This window comes from Papio anubis, chromosome 12 (genome assembly GCF_008728515.1).
Source record: "Papio anubis isolate 15944 chromosome 12, Panubis1.0, whole genome shotgun sequence".
Classification (NCBI taxonomy): domain Eukaryota; kingdom Metazoa; phylum Chordata; class Mammalia; order Primates; family Cercopithecidae; genus Papio; species Papio anubis.
In genome coordinates, this window is record NC_044987.1 from 67,824,523 (window position 1) to 67,843,468 (window position 18,946).

Genomic DNA, 18,946 nt, shown 5'->3' on the forward strand with positions numbered 1-18,946 from the left:
TAAAGACAGGAGGAAGAACAGATCTGGAGTAAAATAACCAGTTCAGTTTGGGATGTGCTAAGTTTGCTTTGTCTTAATTATGCCAAAATGGAATTGTAAGAGGTAATGGATATTTAGGACCAGAAATAAGGAGAAATCTAGGTAGAAACTATTAATTTAAGAGTTATTTCACAGAGGCTGGGCACAGTGGCTCATGACTGTAATCCTAGCACTTTGGGAGGGAAAGGCTGGTGGACTGCTTGAGCCCAAGAGTTTAAGACCAGTCAGGGCACTATGGCAAGACCCCATCTCTACAAAAAGTACAAAAATTAGCTAGGCGTGATGGCACACCTGTAGTCCCAGCTACTCAGGAGGCTGACATAGGAGGATCACCTGAGCCCAGGAGGTTGAGGCTGTAGTGAGCTGTGATCATGCCACTGGACACCAGCCTGAGTGACACAGTGAGACCCGGTCTCAAAAAAAAAAAAAAAGAGAGAGAGAGAAAGAGAGTTACTTCATAGAAAAGGCAACTGAAGTCATGCATATAGGTGAGATCATCCAGGAAGGATATGTAGAATGGAAACAAGAGAGCCAAGAACAGAATTCTGAGTAATATTAATTTCTAAAGGATAATCAGAGGAAGTCTTCAGTGGACTGAAGACTAAAGAACGGAAAGGGTGTCCATAAAGGCAGCAAGGAGGTCATTTCTTGAAGGGAAGATTGGTCAAAAGCCAAATGGCTCAAAATTTTCAAATAAGACGAAGACTAAAAAATTATATTTAAAAGTTGAGCTGTGGAATACCATCAGCAAAAATGGCAGATTAAGAATCTCCAAAATTTTTCTCATCCACAAAAGCAATGAAAAAATGGCAAAAAAAAAAAAAAAATCAGAATAAACTTTTTCATAACTCTACATGTTAACTAAAGGCTTGCAGTAACCCAAAAAGCATGTGTGAATGAATGGATATCAGTAGGAACAACAAGTTTTGTGGCATTTTAACTTGCCTTAGTCCCATCTCTGACTCTCTGTCTCCGCAATAAAAATAATCGTGAAAAGTAACAACCCACAATCTTGGTGCAGCTTACCAGCTATCAGGGAAAGGAAAATGGAGCTAGGGCTCTTTCAAATATTCATTCCCAAGAACTGTCATTATTTTACCATCTAGTGGGTCCCTGGAATAACCCACTTATAAGTCAGTCTGTATTTGGCCTAACTCAGGGCTTGCCAGTACAAAATGCCTCCTTCCCAGGGATTTGTAATTGTTGGAAATAATTACAAGCAGGTGTTTTAACTTTACAGTTGCCCAAGGCAGTTGATAACACTTGGAGCAACAATAGACTAACCAAAAAGTTTAAAAGAAAAAGCTGCAAAATGAGATCTCTGTAGGGGCTTTGAAAAACTCCAACATATTCCTGGGAATCTAGGAGGCTACACACACACATAGGGCTATATGCATGCACAGGAAAGACTTCAGAAGCTCCTAAACTCTCATTTCTGGCTGACCTTGAAGCTCTGTACAAGCAGGAAATGAAGGCTAAGGTAAGTTGTCAACTACCTTGCTTAGTGCTGCAAGTGTACCCCAACATGCACATAGAGTTCCTCGGCTCAGAATGGGTGATTTATTGCTTCTAGGCATTGGAAGAAATCTTTTCCAATCATTAGCTGACCACCAAGATAAACGAGTAGAGACTTCCATGGTCACAAACAATATAGATCATAGTCTTCAGACAAGTAGTTCAAATTACTACTACTACAACCAGCAGCAACAAAACACACTGCAGAGGGGAAAGTATCTAATTTCCAGAGTTGCCACATTTAAAATGTCCAATTTTCAACAAAAAAATTATGAGATATGGGAAAGAAAACAAGCAAGCATGGTCCATATAGAAGGAAAACGAAGCAATCAGTAGAAACTGCCCTAAGGAGACCCAAATGTTGAACTTACTAGACAAAGACTTTAAATGAACTGTTTTAAATATGTTCAAAGTGCTGAAGGAAACTATGTCTAAAGAACTAAAAGAGGCTGGGCACGGTGGCTCATGCCTATAAACCCAGCACTCTGGGAGGCTGAGGAGGAAGAATTGTTTGATCCCAGGAGTTCAAGACCACCCTTGGCAACACAGCTAGACCCTATCTATAGTAACGCAAAGAATCAGCCAGGCATGGTGGCATGCACATCTGGTCTAACTTGGGAGACTAAGGTGGGAGGATTACTTGAGCTCAGGTGTTTGAGGTTTCAGTGAGCTATGATCACACTGCTACACTCCAGCCTGGGTGACAGAGCAAGAACCTATCCCCACTCCCCCCCACAAAAAAAAGAAGAAAAAAGAAAAGAACTAAAAGAAAGTATAAAGGTATAACTATATTCCACCAATAAAGATGATCAATAAACATATATGTTTTAGTCTATTTTCTGCGACTATAACAGAATACCACAGGCTGAATAATTTCTAAAGAACAGAAGTTTATTTGGCTCATGGTTCTAGAGACTAGGAAGTCGAAGAGCATGGCACTAGCACCTGGTGAAGATCATCTCACGGTGGAAGGCATAACATGGTGAGCAAGCATGCAAGAGAGAGTAAGGAAATCAGGCCAAACTCATCCTTTTATCAGGAGCCCCACTGCTGTAATAAATAAACCATGATAATAGCATTAATATACTCATGAGAGCAGAGCTCTTATGACCTAATCAGCTCTTAAAGGTCCTACCTCTTAATACCGTTACAATGACAACTTTCCAGCACATAAACTTCTGGGAGACACATTCAAACCTTAGTAATATATAAACTATTTTTTAAAATTAAATAGCAATTCTGGAGTTGAAAAGCATAATAACTGAAATGAAAACTTCACTAGAGTGGCTCAACTGCAGTTTTGAGCAGGCAGAAGAGATAGTAAACTTGAAGATTGATTAATTGAGATTAGCTAGTTTGAGGGACAAAAAGCAAACAATTTAAAAAAAAATACAGGGAACTCGTACCGGAGAGCTCGTGGAATCCGGCCGTAGGAGCAAGCAAGATGAAGGTGAAGATGCTGAGCCGGAATCCGGACAATTATGTCCGCGAAACCAAGTTGGACTTACAGAGAGTTCCGAGAAACTATGATCCTACTTTACATCCTTTTGAGGTCCCACGAGAATATGTAAGAGCTTTAAATGCTACCAAACTGGAACGAGTATTTGCAAAACCATTCCTTGCATCTCTGGATGGTCACCGTGATGGAGTCAATTGCTTGGCAAAGCATCCAAAGAACCTGGCTACTGTCCTTTCTGGGGCATGCAATGGAGAGGTTAGAATTTGGAACCTGACTCAGCGGAATTGTATCCGTACAATACAAGCACATGAAGGCTTTGTACAAGGAATATGTACTCGCTTTTGTGGGAATTCTTTTTTCACTGTTGGTGATGACAAAACTGTGAAGCAGTGGAAAATGGATGGGCCAGGCTATGGAGAGGAGGAAGAGCCATTACATACGATATTAGGAAAGACAGTCTATACTGGGATTGATCATCACTGGAAAGAAGCTGTTTTTGCCACATGTGGACAGCAAGTAGACATTTGGGATGAACAAAGAACTAATCCTATATGTTCAATGACCTGGGGATTTGACAGTATAAGTAGTGTTAAATTTAACCCAGTTGAGACTTTTCTCTTGGGAAGTTGTGCATCTGACAGGAATATAGTACTGTACGATATGAGGCAAGCTACTCCTTTGAAAAAGGTTATCTTAGATATGAGAACAAATACAATCTGTTGGAACCCTATGGAAGTTTTCATTTTTACAGCAGCAAATGAAGATTATAACTTATATACTTTTGATATGTGTGCACTGGACACTCCTGTAATGGTCCATATGGATCATGTATCTGCAGTGCTTGATGTGGATTACTCTCCCACTGGGAAGGAGTTTGTGTCTGCTAGTTTTGATAAATCTATTCGAATCTTTCCTGTAGACAAAAGTCAAAGCAGGGAGGTATATCACACAAAGAGAATGCAGCATGTTATCTGTGTAAAATGGACTTCCAACAGCAAGTATATTATGTGTGGCTCTGATGAAATGAACATTCGCCTGTGGAAAGCTAATGCTTCTGAAAAATTGGGTGTGCTTACATCACGAGAAAAAGCAGCCAAAGATTATAACCAGAAATTGAAGGAGAAATTTCAGCATTATCTTCATATAAAACATATAGCTCGTCATCGACATCTACCAAAATCTATCTACAGCCAGATTCAGGAACAGTGCATCATGAAAGAAGCTTGTCAACGAAAGGAAGTGAATCGTATTAAACACAGCAAGCCTGGATCTGTGCCAATTGTGTCAGAGAAGAAGAAACATATAGTGGCAGTTGTAAAATAATTGGTATTCCTAACAATCCTGATGTATAATTATTTGTTACTTTTGATTTGAGAACTCTACAAATAAAAGTGCTGGTACTAGAAAAAAAAAAAATACATAGGATCCCATTCCAAGATAGCCAAATAGGAACAGCTCTTGTCTATAGCTCCCAGTGTGATCAATGCAGAAGACGTGTGATTTCTGCATTTCCAACTGAGGTACCTGGTTCATCTCACTGGGACCGGTTGGACAGTGGGTGTAGCCCACAGAGGGTAAGCCGAAGCACGGCAGGGCATCACCTCACCTGGCAAGCACGGGGGTCGAGGGATTTCCCTTTCCTAGCTAAGGGAAGCTGTGACAGACTGTAGCTGGAAAAACAGGACACTCCCACCTAAATACTGTGCTTTTCCAATGGTCTTAGCAAACGGCACACCAGGAGATTATATCCCCCGCCTGGCTCAGTGGGTCCTATGCCTATGGAGCCTTGCTCACTGCTAGCACAGCAATGATCAATCTGCAAGGCAGCAACCTGGCATGGGGAGAGGCCTGCTGCCTCTGTAGACTCCACCTCTGGGGGCAAGGCATAGCTGAACAAAAGACAGCAGAAACTTCTGCAGACTTAAACGTCCCTGTCTCACAGTTGTGAAGAGAGGAGTGGTTCTCCCAGCATAGCATTTGAGCTCTGAGAATGGACAGACTGCCTCCTCAAGTGGGTCCCTGACCCCGTGTAGCCTAACCGGAAGACACCTCCCAGTAAGGGGCTGACTGACACCTGATACAGGTGGGTGACCCTCTGGAACAAAGCTTCCAGAGGAAGGATCAGGCAGCAATATTTACTGTTCTGTAATCTTTGTTGTTCTGCAGCCTCCGCTGGTGATACTCAGGCAAACAGGGTCTGGAGTAGACCTCCAGCAAACTCCAACACACCTGCGGCTAAGGGATCTGACTGTTAGAAAGAGAACTAACAAACAGAAAGAATAGCATCAACATCAACAAAAAAGATATCCACACCAAAATCCCATCTGTAGCTCACCAACATCAAAGACCAAAGGTAGATTAAAACCACAAAGATGAGGAGAAACCAGAGCAGAAAAGCTGAAAATTCTAAAAACCAGAGCACCTCTTTTCTTCTAAAGGATCACAGCTTCTTGCCAGTAATGGAACAAAGCTGGATGAATAATGATTTTGACAAGTTGACAGAAGTATGCTTCAGAAGGTCAGTAATAACAAACTTCTCCGAGCTAAAGGAGGATGTTTGAACCCATCACAAGGAAGCTAAAAACCTTGAAAAAAGATTAGACGAGTGGCTAACTAGAATAAACAGTGTAGAGAAGACCTTAAATGACCTGATGGAGCTGAAATCCATGGCACGAGAACTACGTGACGCATACACAAGCTTCAGTAGCCAATTCTATCAAGTGGAAGAAAGGATATCAGTGATTGAAGATCAAATTAATGAAATAAAGCGAGAAGAGAAGTTTAGAGAAAAAAGAGTAAAAAGAAACGAACAAAGCCACCAAGAAATATGGGACTATGTGAAAAGATCAAATCTACGATTGATTGGTGTACCTGAAAGTGACAGGGTGAATGGAACCAAGTTGGAAAACACTCTTCAGGATATTATCCAGGAGAACTTCCCCAACCTAGCAAGGCAGGCCAACATTCAAATTCAGGAAATACAGAGAATACCACAAAGATACTCCTTGAGAAGAGCAATCTCAAGACACATAACTGTCAGACTCACCAAGGTTGAAATGAAGGAAAACAATGTTAAGGGCAGCCAGAGAGAAAAGTCACATTACCCAAAAAGGGAAGCCCATCAGACTAACAGCAGATCTCTCAGCAGAAACTCTACAAGCCAGACGAGAATGGGGTCCAATATTCAACATTCTTAAAAGAATTTTCAACCCAGAATTTCATATCCAGCCAACTAAGTTTCATAAGTGAAGGAGAAATAAAATCCTTTACAGACAAGCAAATGCTGAGAGATTTTGTCACCACCAGGCCTGCCCTACAAGAGCTCCTGAAGGCAAAGCACTAAACATGGAAAGGAACAACCGGTACCAACCACTGCAAAAACATGCCAAATTGTAAAGACCATCGATGCTAGTAAGAAACTGCATCAACTAACAGGCAAAATAACCAGCTACAATCATAATGACAGGATCAAATTCATACATAACAATATTAACCTTAAATGTAAATGGGCTAAAATGCCCCAATTAAAAGATACAGACTGGCACATTGGATAAAGAGTCAAGACCCATCAGTGTGCTGTATTCAGGTGTATTCAGGAGACCCATCTCACACACAGAGACACATATAGGCTCTAAAAAAGGGATGGAGGAAGATCTACCAAGCAAATGGGGAAAAAAAAAAAAAAAGCAGGGGGTGCAATCCTAGATGCTGATAAAACAGACTTTAAACCAACAAAGATCAAAAGAGACAAAGAAGGCCATTACATAAGGGTAAAGGGATCAATTCAACAAGAAGAGCTAACTATCCTAAATATATATGCACCCAATACAGGAGCACCCAGATTCATCAAGCAAGTCCTTAGAGACTTACAAAGAGACTTAGACTCCCATACAATAATAATGGGAGACTTTAACACCCTACTGTCAATAGTAGACAGATCAACGAGACAGAAGGTTAACAAGGATACCCAGGACTTCAAATCAGCTCTGCACCAAGCCGACCTAATAGACATCTATAGAACTTTCCACCCCAAATCAACAGAATATACATTCTTCTCAGTACCACATTGCTCTTATTCCAAAATTGACCACATAGTTGGAAGTAAAGCACTCCTCAGACAACGTAAAAAACAGAAATCACAACAAACTGTCTCTCAGACCATAGAGCAATCAAATTAGAAGTCAGGATTAAGAAACTCACTCAAAACCACAAAAGTACATAGAAACTGAAGAACTTACTTCTGAATGACTACTGGGTAAATAACGAAATGAAGGCAGAAATAAACATGTTCTTTGAAACCAATGAGAATAAGGACACAACATACCAGAATCTCTGGGACACATTTAAAGCAGTGTGTAGAGGGAAATTTATAGCACTAAATGCCCACAAGAGAAAGCAGGAGAGATCTAAAATTGACACCCTAACATCACAATTTAAAGAACTAGAGAAGCAAGAGCAAACACATTCAAAAACTAGCAGAAGGCAAGAAATAACTAAGATCAGAGCAGAACCGAAGGAGATAGAGACACAAAAAACCCTTCAAAAAAATAAATGAATCCAAGAGCTGGTTTTTTGAAAAGATCAACAAAATTGATAGACTGCTAGTAAGACTAATAAAGAAGAAAAGCGAGAAGAATCAAATAGATGCAATAAAAAATGATAAAAGGGATATCACCACCAATCCCACAGAAATACAAACTACCATCAGAGAACACTATAAACACCTCTATGCAAATAAACTAGAAAACCTAGAAGAAATTGATAAATTCCTGGACACGTATACCCTCCCAAGACTAAACCAGGAAGAAGTTGAATCTCTGAATAGACCAATAATAGGCTCTGAAATTGAGGCAATAATAAATAGCCTACCAACCAAAAAATGTCCAGGACCAGACGGATTCACAGCTGAATTCTACCAGAGGTACGAAGAGGAGCTGGTACCATTCCTTCTGAAACTATTTCATTCAACAGAAAAAGAGAGAATCCTCCCTAACTCATTTTATGAGGCCAGCATAATCCTGATACCAAAGCCTGGCAGGCACACAACAAAAAAATGAGAATTTTAGACCAATATCCCTGATGAATATCAATGCTAAAGTCCTCAATAAAATACTGGCAAATGGAATCCAGCAGCACATCAAAAAGCTTATGCACCATGATCAAGTCGGCTTCATCCCAGGGATGCAAGCCTGGTTCATATGCAAATCAATAAATGTAATCTATCACATAAACAGAACCAATGACAAAAACCACATGATTATCTTAATAGATGCAGAAAAGGTCTTTGACAAAATGCAACAGCCCTTCATGCTAAAAACACTCAGTAAACTAGGTATTCATAGAACATATCTCAAAATAATAAGAGCTATTTATGACAAACCCACAGCCAATATCATACTGAATGCAGAAAAACTGGAAGCATTCCCTTTGAAAACCTGCACAAGACAGGCCACCACTCCTATTCAACATAGTATTGGAAGTTCTGGCCAGAGTAATCAGGCAAGAGAAAGAAATGAGTATTCAGTTAGGAAAAGAGGAAGTCAAATTGTCCTTGTTTGTAGATGACATGATTGTATATTTAGAAAACCCCATAGTCTCAGCCCAAAATCTCCTTAAGCTGATAAGCAATTTCAGCAAAGTCTCAGGATACAAAATCAGTGTGCAAAAATCACAAGCATTCTTATATACCAATAACACACAAACAGAGAGCCAAATCATGACTGAACTCCCATTCACAATTGCTTCCAAGAGAATAAAATACCTAGGAATCCAACTTACAAGGGATGCGAAGGACCTCTCAAAGGAGAACTACAAACCACTGCTCAACGAAATAAAGGAGGACACAAACAAATGGAAGATCATTCCATGCTCATGGATAGGAAGAATCAATATTGTGAAAATGGCCATACTGCCCAAGGTAATTTTATACATTCAATTAATTCCCCATCAAGCTACCAATGACTTTCTCTTCACAGAATTGAAAAACTACTTTAAAGTTCATATGGAACTCAAAAAGTCTACCATTGCCAAGACAATCCTAAGCAAAAAGAACAAAGCTGGAAGTATCACACTATCTGACTTCTCAAACTATACTACAGTATAGTACATACAGTAACCAAAACATGGTACTGGTACCAAAACAGAGATATAGACCACAATGGAACAGAACAGAGTCCTCAGAAATAATACCTCACATCTACAACCATCTGATCTGACAAACCTGACAGAAAAAATACCGGGAAAAAGGATTCCCTATTTAATAAATGGTGCTGGGAAAACTGGCTAGCCATTTGTAGAAAGATGAAACTGGATCCCTTCTTTATGTGTTATACAAAATTATCCCTAAGATGGATAAAGACTTAAATGTTAGACCTAAAACCATAAAAATTCTAGGAAAACCTAGCTAATAATTATCTAGGATATAGGCATGTGCAAGACTTCATGACTAAAAACACTAAAAAGCAATGGCAAAAACAAAATGACAAATGGGATCTAATTAATCAAAAGCTTCTGCACAGCAAAAGAAACTATCATCAGAGGAACAGGCAACCTACAGAATGGGAGAGAAAATTTTTGCAATGTACCCATCCATGCGCTAATATCCAGAATCTACAAAGAACTTAAATTTACAAGACAAACAACCCTCATCAAAAGTGTGAGCAAAGGATATAACAACAATAGACACTTCTCAAAAGAGGCCATTACTTAGGCAGCCAACAACATATGAAAAATCTCATCATCACTGGTCATTGAGAAATGCAAATCAAAACCATTAATGAGATACCTCATCTCACCCAGCTAGGAATGGCAATCACAAAAGTCAGGAACAACAGATACTGGAGAGGATGTGGAGAAATAGGAATGCTTTTACACTGTTGGTGGGAGTGTAAATTAGTTCAACCATTGTGGAAGACAGTGTGGCGATTCCTCAAGGATCTAGCACTAGAAATACCATTTGACCCAGCAATCCCATTACTGGTTATATACCCAAAGGATTATAAATCAATCTACTATAAAGACATATGCACATGTATGTTTATTGTGGCACTGTTCACAATGGCAAAGACTTGGAACCAGGCCAAATTCCATTAATGATAGACTGGATTAAGAAAATGTGGCACATACATACCATGGAATACTATGCAGCCATAAAAAAGGATGAGTTCATGTCCTTTGCAGGGACATGGATGAAGCTGAAAACCATCATTCTCAGCAAACTATCACAAGGACAGAAAACCAAACACCATATGTTCTCACTCATAGGTGGGAACTGAACAATGAGAACACTTGGACACAGGGCGGGGAACATCACATACCAGGGCCTGTCGTGGAGTGAGGGGTTGGGGGAGGGATAGCGTTAGGAGACATACCTAATGTAAATGACGAGTTAATGGGTGCAGCAAACCAACATGGCTCACGCATACCTATGTAACAAACCTACATGTTGTACACACGTACCCTAGAACTTAAAGTATAATTTTAAAAAACTTTTTGGATAAAAAAGAAAAGAAAGAAAAGAAAAAGGAAGGACAAAAAAAAAAAGAAGTAAACTTGATTTTTTAGGAGATTGCTGAAAGAAATCCCACGTATATGACCATATGCAAATTATAGAGGGAAGGAACACTCACAAACAACTGCAATTATCCTCTAATTTAACTTTGCCACACACTTTGTCTTTCTTATAATTCTAATGCTGTGTATTGTGTGCAAAAAATGAATTTATGCAGTACATGTATTTGTAAATTATTTGAAAACAATTTTAATTGCTGGTGCTTCTGTTAAGACTTGAATTTAGTTTATTCCCCGTCTGTCTCGTATAATAGCAAATAATGTCACCCAGAAGGTGCTTTATAAAATGTAATGTGTTTAAAGAATCTCTACTGATGTTAATTAAGTCTGATCTTGCCTCTAGGATGGGACAATCATATAAAAATTATTTTTTTAAAATAAGCCTGTGTGATATTTCATTTTTTTGATGTTAGGTAGCATCCCCCAAATTAAGGAAACAAGTAATTACTTTTACCATGTCAGTTTTTATAGGAAGCATTGACTTCTAATCATGTATGAATAGTTTTGTATAGCATACAAAATTATCAATATTTCTTATTTTTGTATGTTATTGATACTCATTATAATAATTCCACATATTACAAAAAATAAATAAAAACATAGATTCAGAGACATTTGTGGGATGCCATCAATGTATCAACATATGCATAACCCAAGGGAGAGAAGAAACATAAAGGGGAAGAAATAATACTTGAAGAAATAATGGCTAAAAATTTCTACATTTAGTGAAAAACATTAGTCTGCACATCCAAGAAGCTCAAAAAAACTCTGAGTGGGATAAACTCAAAAAGATCATACCTAGACACATATTATTCAAACTGTCAAAAACCAAAATCAAAGAGAATCTTGAAAGCAGTGAGAGAGAAGCAACTCATCACATACAAGGGATCCTCAATATCCTCCAAAAGATTAACACCTAAATTGTCAACAGAAACCATGGAGGCCAGAAGGAAATTGGATGATATGTTCAAAGTTCTTTCTTTTTCTTTTTCTTGAGACAGGGTCCAACTATGTCACCCAGGCTGGAGTGTAGTAGCATAATCACAGCTCACTGCAGCCTCGACCTCTCTGGGATCAAGTGATCCTCTTACCTCAGCCTCCTGAGTAGCTGGGACTACAGGCACATGCCACCATGTCCAGCTAATTTTTGTAGAGATGAGGACTCACCATATTGCCCAGGCTGGTCTCGAACACCTGGACTCAAGTGATCTGCCTGCCTTGGCCTCCCAAAGTACTGGGATTACAGGCATGAGCCACCACATGTGGCCAATATATTCAAAGTTCTGAAAGGAAAAAGCAAACAACCTAACAACCAAGAATTCTAAATCCAGCAAAACTACCTTTCAAAAATAAAGTGATTAGACTGAGGCCAGTACTACAGTGATACCAAAACCAGTCAAAGACATCACACACACACACAACTTTTATAGACCAATTTCCCTTGTGAGTATAAACGCAAAAGTCCTCAACAAAATACTAGCCAACTGAATTCAGCAGCATATAAAAAGGATACACACTAAGACCAAGTGGAACTGATCTCAGAAATACAAGGTAGGTTCAACAAATAAAAATAAATGTAGTATACTATATTAATGCAATAATCCAACACATTATTAATACAATAAATGGTAAAATAGACATATGATCATTTTGATACATGCAGAAAAAACATTTGGCAAAAACCAATAACCTATTGTAATTTTAAAAGAAAAAAGCACTCAGCAAACAAGCAATAGTGGGGAACTTCCTCAAACTGATAAAAGTCATCTATTAAAAACCCAAGCATTCCTATACACCAATAACAGACAAACAGAGAGCCAAATCATGAGTGAACTCCCATTCACAATGGCTACAAAGAGAATCAAATACCTAGGAATCCAACTTACAAGGGATGCGAAGGACCTCTTCAAGGAGAACTACAAACCACTGCTCAAGGAAATGAGAGGACACAAATAAATGAAAAAACATTCCATGCTCATGGATCGGAAGAATCAATATTATGAAAAAGCCATACTGCCCAAAGTAATTTATAGATTCAGCGCTATCCCCATCAAGCTACCACTGATTTTCTTCACAGAATTGGAAAAAAAAAACTACTTTGAATTTCATATGGAACCAAAAAAGAGCCTGCAAACCTAAGACAATTCCTAAGCAAAAAGAACAAAGCTGGAGGCATCACACTATCTGACTTCAAACTATACTACAAGGCTACAGTAACCAAAACAGCCTGGTACTAATACCAAAACAGATATATAGACCAACTGAACAGAACAGAGGCCTCAGAAATAACACCACACATCTACAACCATCTGATCTTTGACAAACCTGACAAAAACAGCAATGGGGAAAGGATTCCCTATTTAATAAATGGTAAGTTGGGAAAACTGGCTAGCTATATGCAGAAACTGAAAATGACCTCCTTACAATCTTATAAAATTAACTCGAGATGGATTAAAGACTTAAATGTTAGACCTAAAACCATAAAAACTCTAGAAGAAAACCTAGCCAATACCATTCAAAGACATAGGCATGGGCAAAGACTTCATGACTAAAACACCAAAAAAGCAATGGCAACAAAAGCCAAAATTGACAAATGGGGATCTATAACTAAAGAGCTTCTAAAACAGCAAAAAGAAACTATCATCAGAGTGAACAGGCAACCCACACAGAATGGGAGAAAATTTTTGCAATGTACCCATCTGACAAAGGTTAATATCCAGAATCTGGCTAAAGAACTTAAATTTACAAGACAAAAACAACCCCATCAAAAAAAGTGAGCAAAGGATATGAACAGACACTTCAAAAGAGGACATTTGCAGCCAACAAACATATGAAAACGTCATCACTGGTCACAGAGAAATGCAAATCAAAACCACAATGAGGGGGCGCAAGATGGCCTGGCCAGAACAGCCTTGCAGCCCAACCCCAGTGCGCCAGCCACACCAGAAGACCGGGTGATTTCGCATTTTCAACTGAGGTACTGGGTTCATCTCACTCAGAGGCTGACGATCGGTGCTGGTCAGCTGCAGCCCCACCAGCGAAGCTGCAGCAGGCATGCAGGCACGCCTTCACCCGGAAAGCCGCAAGGGGAAGGGAACCTTTCCTAGCCAGGGAACTGAGACACACAACACCTTGAAAATCGGGTAACTCCCACCCCAATATTGCGCTTTAAGCAAACAGGCACACCACAGGAGATCATATCCCACACCTTGGCCGGAGTGGGTCGCACCACGGAGACCCCTCATTGCCAGCACAGCAGTTCAGGACTCACCGCGCGCAGCAGCTGCAGGCTGGGAGGGTTCTGCCATTGCTGAGGCTTAAGTAGGGTAAACAAAGCCACTGGGAAGCTCTCTCGAATGGGTGGAGCCTCACAGCAACTCTCAAGGAAACCTCCGCCTGTCTCTCAGACTCCACCCTGGGGACAGGGCACGCCACACAACAAACAACAACAACAACAAAAGCAGCAGAAGCTTCCCAGCAGACGCAGCAGAACCACCTTGTCTGACAGCTTTGAAGAGAGCAGTGGATCTCCTGAACAATGGAGGTTGAGATCTGAGAACGGACAGACTGCCTGCCTCCAAGTGGGTCCCTGACCCCCGAGTAACTGGGAGACACATCCCACTAGGGCAGTTCACCCCACACCCTCACACAGGGTGAGTACACCTCGAGATGAAGCTCTCCAAAGCGAATCAGACAGGCACACCCCGCTGTTCAGGAAATATTCTATCTCTGCAGCCTCTTCGCTGATACCCAGGCAAACAAATTGGAGTAATCCTCAAGCAATCTCCAACAGAGACCTACAGCTGAGGGTCCTGACTGTTAACAAATGGAAGAACATACCATGCCTGACAGGAAGAATCATTATCGTAGAAATGGCCATACTGCCCAAGGTAATTTATAGATTCAATGCCATCATCCCATCAAGCTACCAATGAGTTTCTTCACAGAATTGAAACCAGCCAAAGTTCATGGAACCAAAAGAGCTCCGCATCTCCAAGACAATCCTGTAAGTCAAAAGAACAAAGCTGGAGGCATCACGCTACCCGATTTCAAATCCATTTCACAAGGCTACAGTAACCAAAAAATCATATGGTACTGGAACAAACATAGACTGGAATGGAACAGAACAGAGTCCTTAGAAATAATACCAACATCTACAGCCATCTGATCTTTTGACAAACCTGAGAAAAACAAGAAAATGCGGAAAGGATTCCTATTTTAATAATAAATGGTGCTGTGGGAAAATTACAGCCATAAGTAGAAAGCTGAAACTGGATCCTTTCCTTACTCCCCATATATCGAACAATTCAAGATGGATTAGAGACTTAAAATGTTAGACCCACACCATAAAAATCCCAGAGGAAAACCTAGGGGTAGTACCATTCAGGACATAGGCATGGGCAAAGACTTTGCCCAAAACACCAAAGCAACGGCAACAAAGCCAAAATTGACAAATGGGATCTAATTAGAACTAAAGAGCTTCTGCACAGCAAAAGAAACTACCATCAGAGGAACAGGCAACCTACAGAATGGGAGAAAAATTTTGCAATCTACCTATCCGACAAAGGGCTAATATCCAGAACCCACAAAGAACTCAAACAAATTTACAAGAAAACAAACAACCCCATCAAAAGTGGACAAAGATATGAACAGACATTTCCTCAAAAAGAAGACATTCATACAGCCAACAGACATATGAAAAATGCTCATCACTGGCTTAACAGAGAAATGCAAATCAAAACTACCGAGATACCTTATCTGCAATCTTAGTGAATGCATGCATCATTAAAAAGTCAGGAACAACAGGTGCTTGGAGAGGATGTGAGAAATAAGAACACTTTTACACTGTTGGTGGGATTGTAAACTAGTTCAACCATTGGTGGAGAAAATCAGTATGGCGATTCCTCAAGGATCTAGAACTAGATGTACCATATGACCCAGCTTATCCCACACAGATATACCCAAGGGATTATAAATTATGCTGCTAAAGACACATGCACACGCATGTTTATTGCAGCACCACAATAGCAAAGACTTGGAATCAACCCAAATGTCCATCAGTGACACAGATTGATTAAGAAAATGTGGCACATACACCCTATGGAATAATTATGCAGCCATAAAAGGATGAGTTTATGCCCTTTGTAGGGACATGGATGAGCTGGAAACCATCATTCTTAGCAACCATCACAAGAACAGAAAAACCAAACACCGTGACAAGTTCTCACTCATAGGTGGAACTGAACAATGAGATCACTTGACTCAGAAGGGAACATCACACACCGGGGCCTACCATGAGGGGAGGGGAGGGATTGCATTGGGAATTATACCTGATGTAAATGACGAGTTGATGGGTGCAGCAGACCAACATGGCACAAGTATATATGTAATTAAACCTGCATACACATGTACCCTACAACTTAAAGTATAATAATAATAAATAAATTTAAAAAACCACAAATGAGATACCATCTCAACAGCTAGAATGGCAATCATTAAAAGTCAGGAAACAACAGATACTGAGAGGATGTGGAGGAATAGAATGCTTTTACACTGTTGGTGGAGGTAAATTAGTCTAACCATTGTGGAAGGCAGTGTGGCGATTCCTCAAGGATCTAGCACTAGAAATATCATTTGACCCAGCAATCCCATTACTGGTTATATACCCAAAGGATTATAAATCATTCTACTATAAAGACACATGCACACTTATATTTATTGTGGCACTATTCACAATAGCAAAAACTTGGAACCAACCCAAATGCCCATCAATGACAGACTGGATAAAGAAAATGTGGCACATATACACCATGGAATACTATACAGCCATTAAAAAAGGATGAGTTCATGTCCTTTGCAGGGACATGGATGAAGCTGGAAACCATCATTCTCACCAAACTAATACAGGAACGGAAAACCAAACACCGCATGTTCTCACTCATAAGTGGGAGCTGAACAATGAGAACACATGGACACAGGCAGGGGAAAATCACACACTGGGGCCTGTTGGGGAGTGGGGAGCTAGGGGAGGGATAGCATTAGGAGAAATACCTAATGTAGATGATGGGTTGATAGGTGCAGCAAACCACCATGGCACGTGTATACCTACGTAACAAACCTACACGTTCTGCACATGTACCCCAGAACTTAAAATAGAATTTAAAAAAAAACATAAGTAACATCATACTTAATGGTGAAAGATTGAAAGTTTTCCTCTAAAATCAGGAATAAGACAAGAATATCTACTTTCACCATTTCTATTTAAGATTGTACTGGAGGTTCTACACTACAGGGCAATCAAACAAGAAAGTAAAATAAACTGCATCCAGATTATAACGGAAGAAGGAAAATATTATCTTTATTTGCAAAGTGACATGATCCTGTATGTAGAAAATCCTAAGGAATACAAACATACACACAAACACCCCCCCAACACACATACACACACATACAAGCTAATAAATGAGTTTAGCAAGGTTATAGAAGATCAACATATAAAAAATCAGTTGTATTTCTACACATTCACAACGAACAATCTGAAAATGAAATGAAGTAAACAATCCAATAGTATAAAAAGAATATACTTAGGATTGTCTTGGGAGAGAAACTGAGATGTCGCATCTCACAAAGGAATGTATTTATCATATTAAAAAGTCAGGAACAGGTGCTGGAGAGGATGTGAGAAATAGGAACACTTTTACACTGTTGGTGGATTGTAAACTAGTTCAACCATTGAAAACAGTATGGCGATTCCTGGCGATCTAGAACCAGATGCGTACCATATGATCTTGAAGCCATCCCATTTCACACATTGGGATATACCAGTTGATTATAAATATGCTGCCATAAAGACATGCACCATCGCATGTTTATTGCAGCACTATTCACAATAGCAAAGACTTGAACCAACCCAAAATGTCCATCAGTGACAGACTGATTAAGAAAATGTGGCACATATACACCATGAATACTATGCATAAAAAGGATGTAGCTTGCGTCCCTTTGTAGATTAAGGATGCAGCTGGAAACCATCATTCTTAGCAAACTATCACAAGAACAGAAAAACTCAAACACCGCGATGTTCTCACCATAGGTAACCGAACAATGATCACTTGACTCCAGGGAAGGGGAACATCAATAACCGGGCCTATCATGGGAGGGGGGGAGGGATTGCAGGGAGTTATACCTGGATGTAAAATGACGACATAAGCAGACCAACATGGCACAAGTATACATATGTAACAACCTGCACGCTATGGCACATGTACCCTACAACTTTAAAGTATAATAATAATAAATAAATTAAAAATCAAAAACAAGCAGCGAATATATTTTGCTATTGAGGCATGTGCAGAACAGAATAAGTGCAAGACTTCAACATAGACACCACCAATCTACCGGGCCATTGGCAGAAACCAGAAAACTTCATTGAAAGGAATTAAAGAACAAATGGAAACACATTTTCTCTTCATGTATTGGAAGCCTCAATACTCCCCAAATTGATCTACCAATTCAATGCAATCCCTATTGAAATTCCAACTACCTATTTGTAGAAATTGACAGGGTAACTGTAAAGTTCATATGAAAATGCAAGAATTTACAATAGCAAAAACAATCTTGAAAAAGAACAAAGTTGCAGGACTCGTACTTAATTATTTTAAGCTTACTTCAAAACTATAGTAATTCAAACACTGTGGTACTGGCCTACAATAGACACATAGATCAATAGGACAGAATTGAGAGTCCAGAAATAAGACTATATACATGTAAAAAACAACTGACTAATTGATTTTCGACAACGGTAGCAAGACAAGGGTACCAAGACAATTCAGTGAGGAAAGAACAGTCTTTTCAACAAATGGTGCTGGGACAACTGGATATCTACACACAAAAGAATAAATGTGGACCCATATCTCACGCCATGTACAAAACTTAACTCAAAATAGATCAAAGACCTAATTGTAAGGGCTAAAACTATAAAACTTCTAGAAGAAAACACAGAGGTAAATGTTTGTGATGTTAGATTAGGCAACAATTTCTCAGATATTACACCTAAAGCATGAGCAACCAAAGAAAAAATAGATACATGGACTTCAAAACAAGAAACATTTGTGCTTTAAAGGACACTATCCAGAAAGTGAAAAAAAATTACCCACAGACTTGGAGAAAATATTTGCAAATCATACAGCTAATGAGAGTCTACTATCAAGAACATATAAAGAATTCTTACAACTCAAGAATAAAATGACAACCCAATTTTAAAATGGGCAAAGAATTTGAATAAATTTTCCCAAAGAAAATACACAAATGGCCAATAATCACATGAAAAGATGTTCAGCACATCACACACCGGGGCCTATCATG

General features: G+C 39.4%; 1 protein-coding gene and 1 pseudogene across 7 annotated transcripts in view; one reads left to right on the plus strand and one right to left on the minus strand.

The window, feature by feature from the left end:
• Positions 1-18,946, minus strand: part of STK33 (serine/threonine kinase 33) — a 248,774-nt gene that overhangs the window by 110,597 nt on the left and 119,231 nt on the right. The window lies entirely within an intron of this gene.
• On the plus strand, positions 2,949-4,418 carry LOC101018106 (annotated as a pseudogene). Its single transcript, XR_642982.4, has one exon. The product of XR_642982.4 is annotated as a DDB1- and CUL4-associated factor 13 pseudogene (transcript).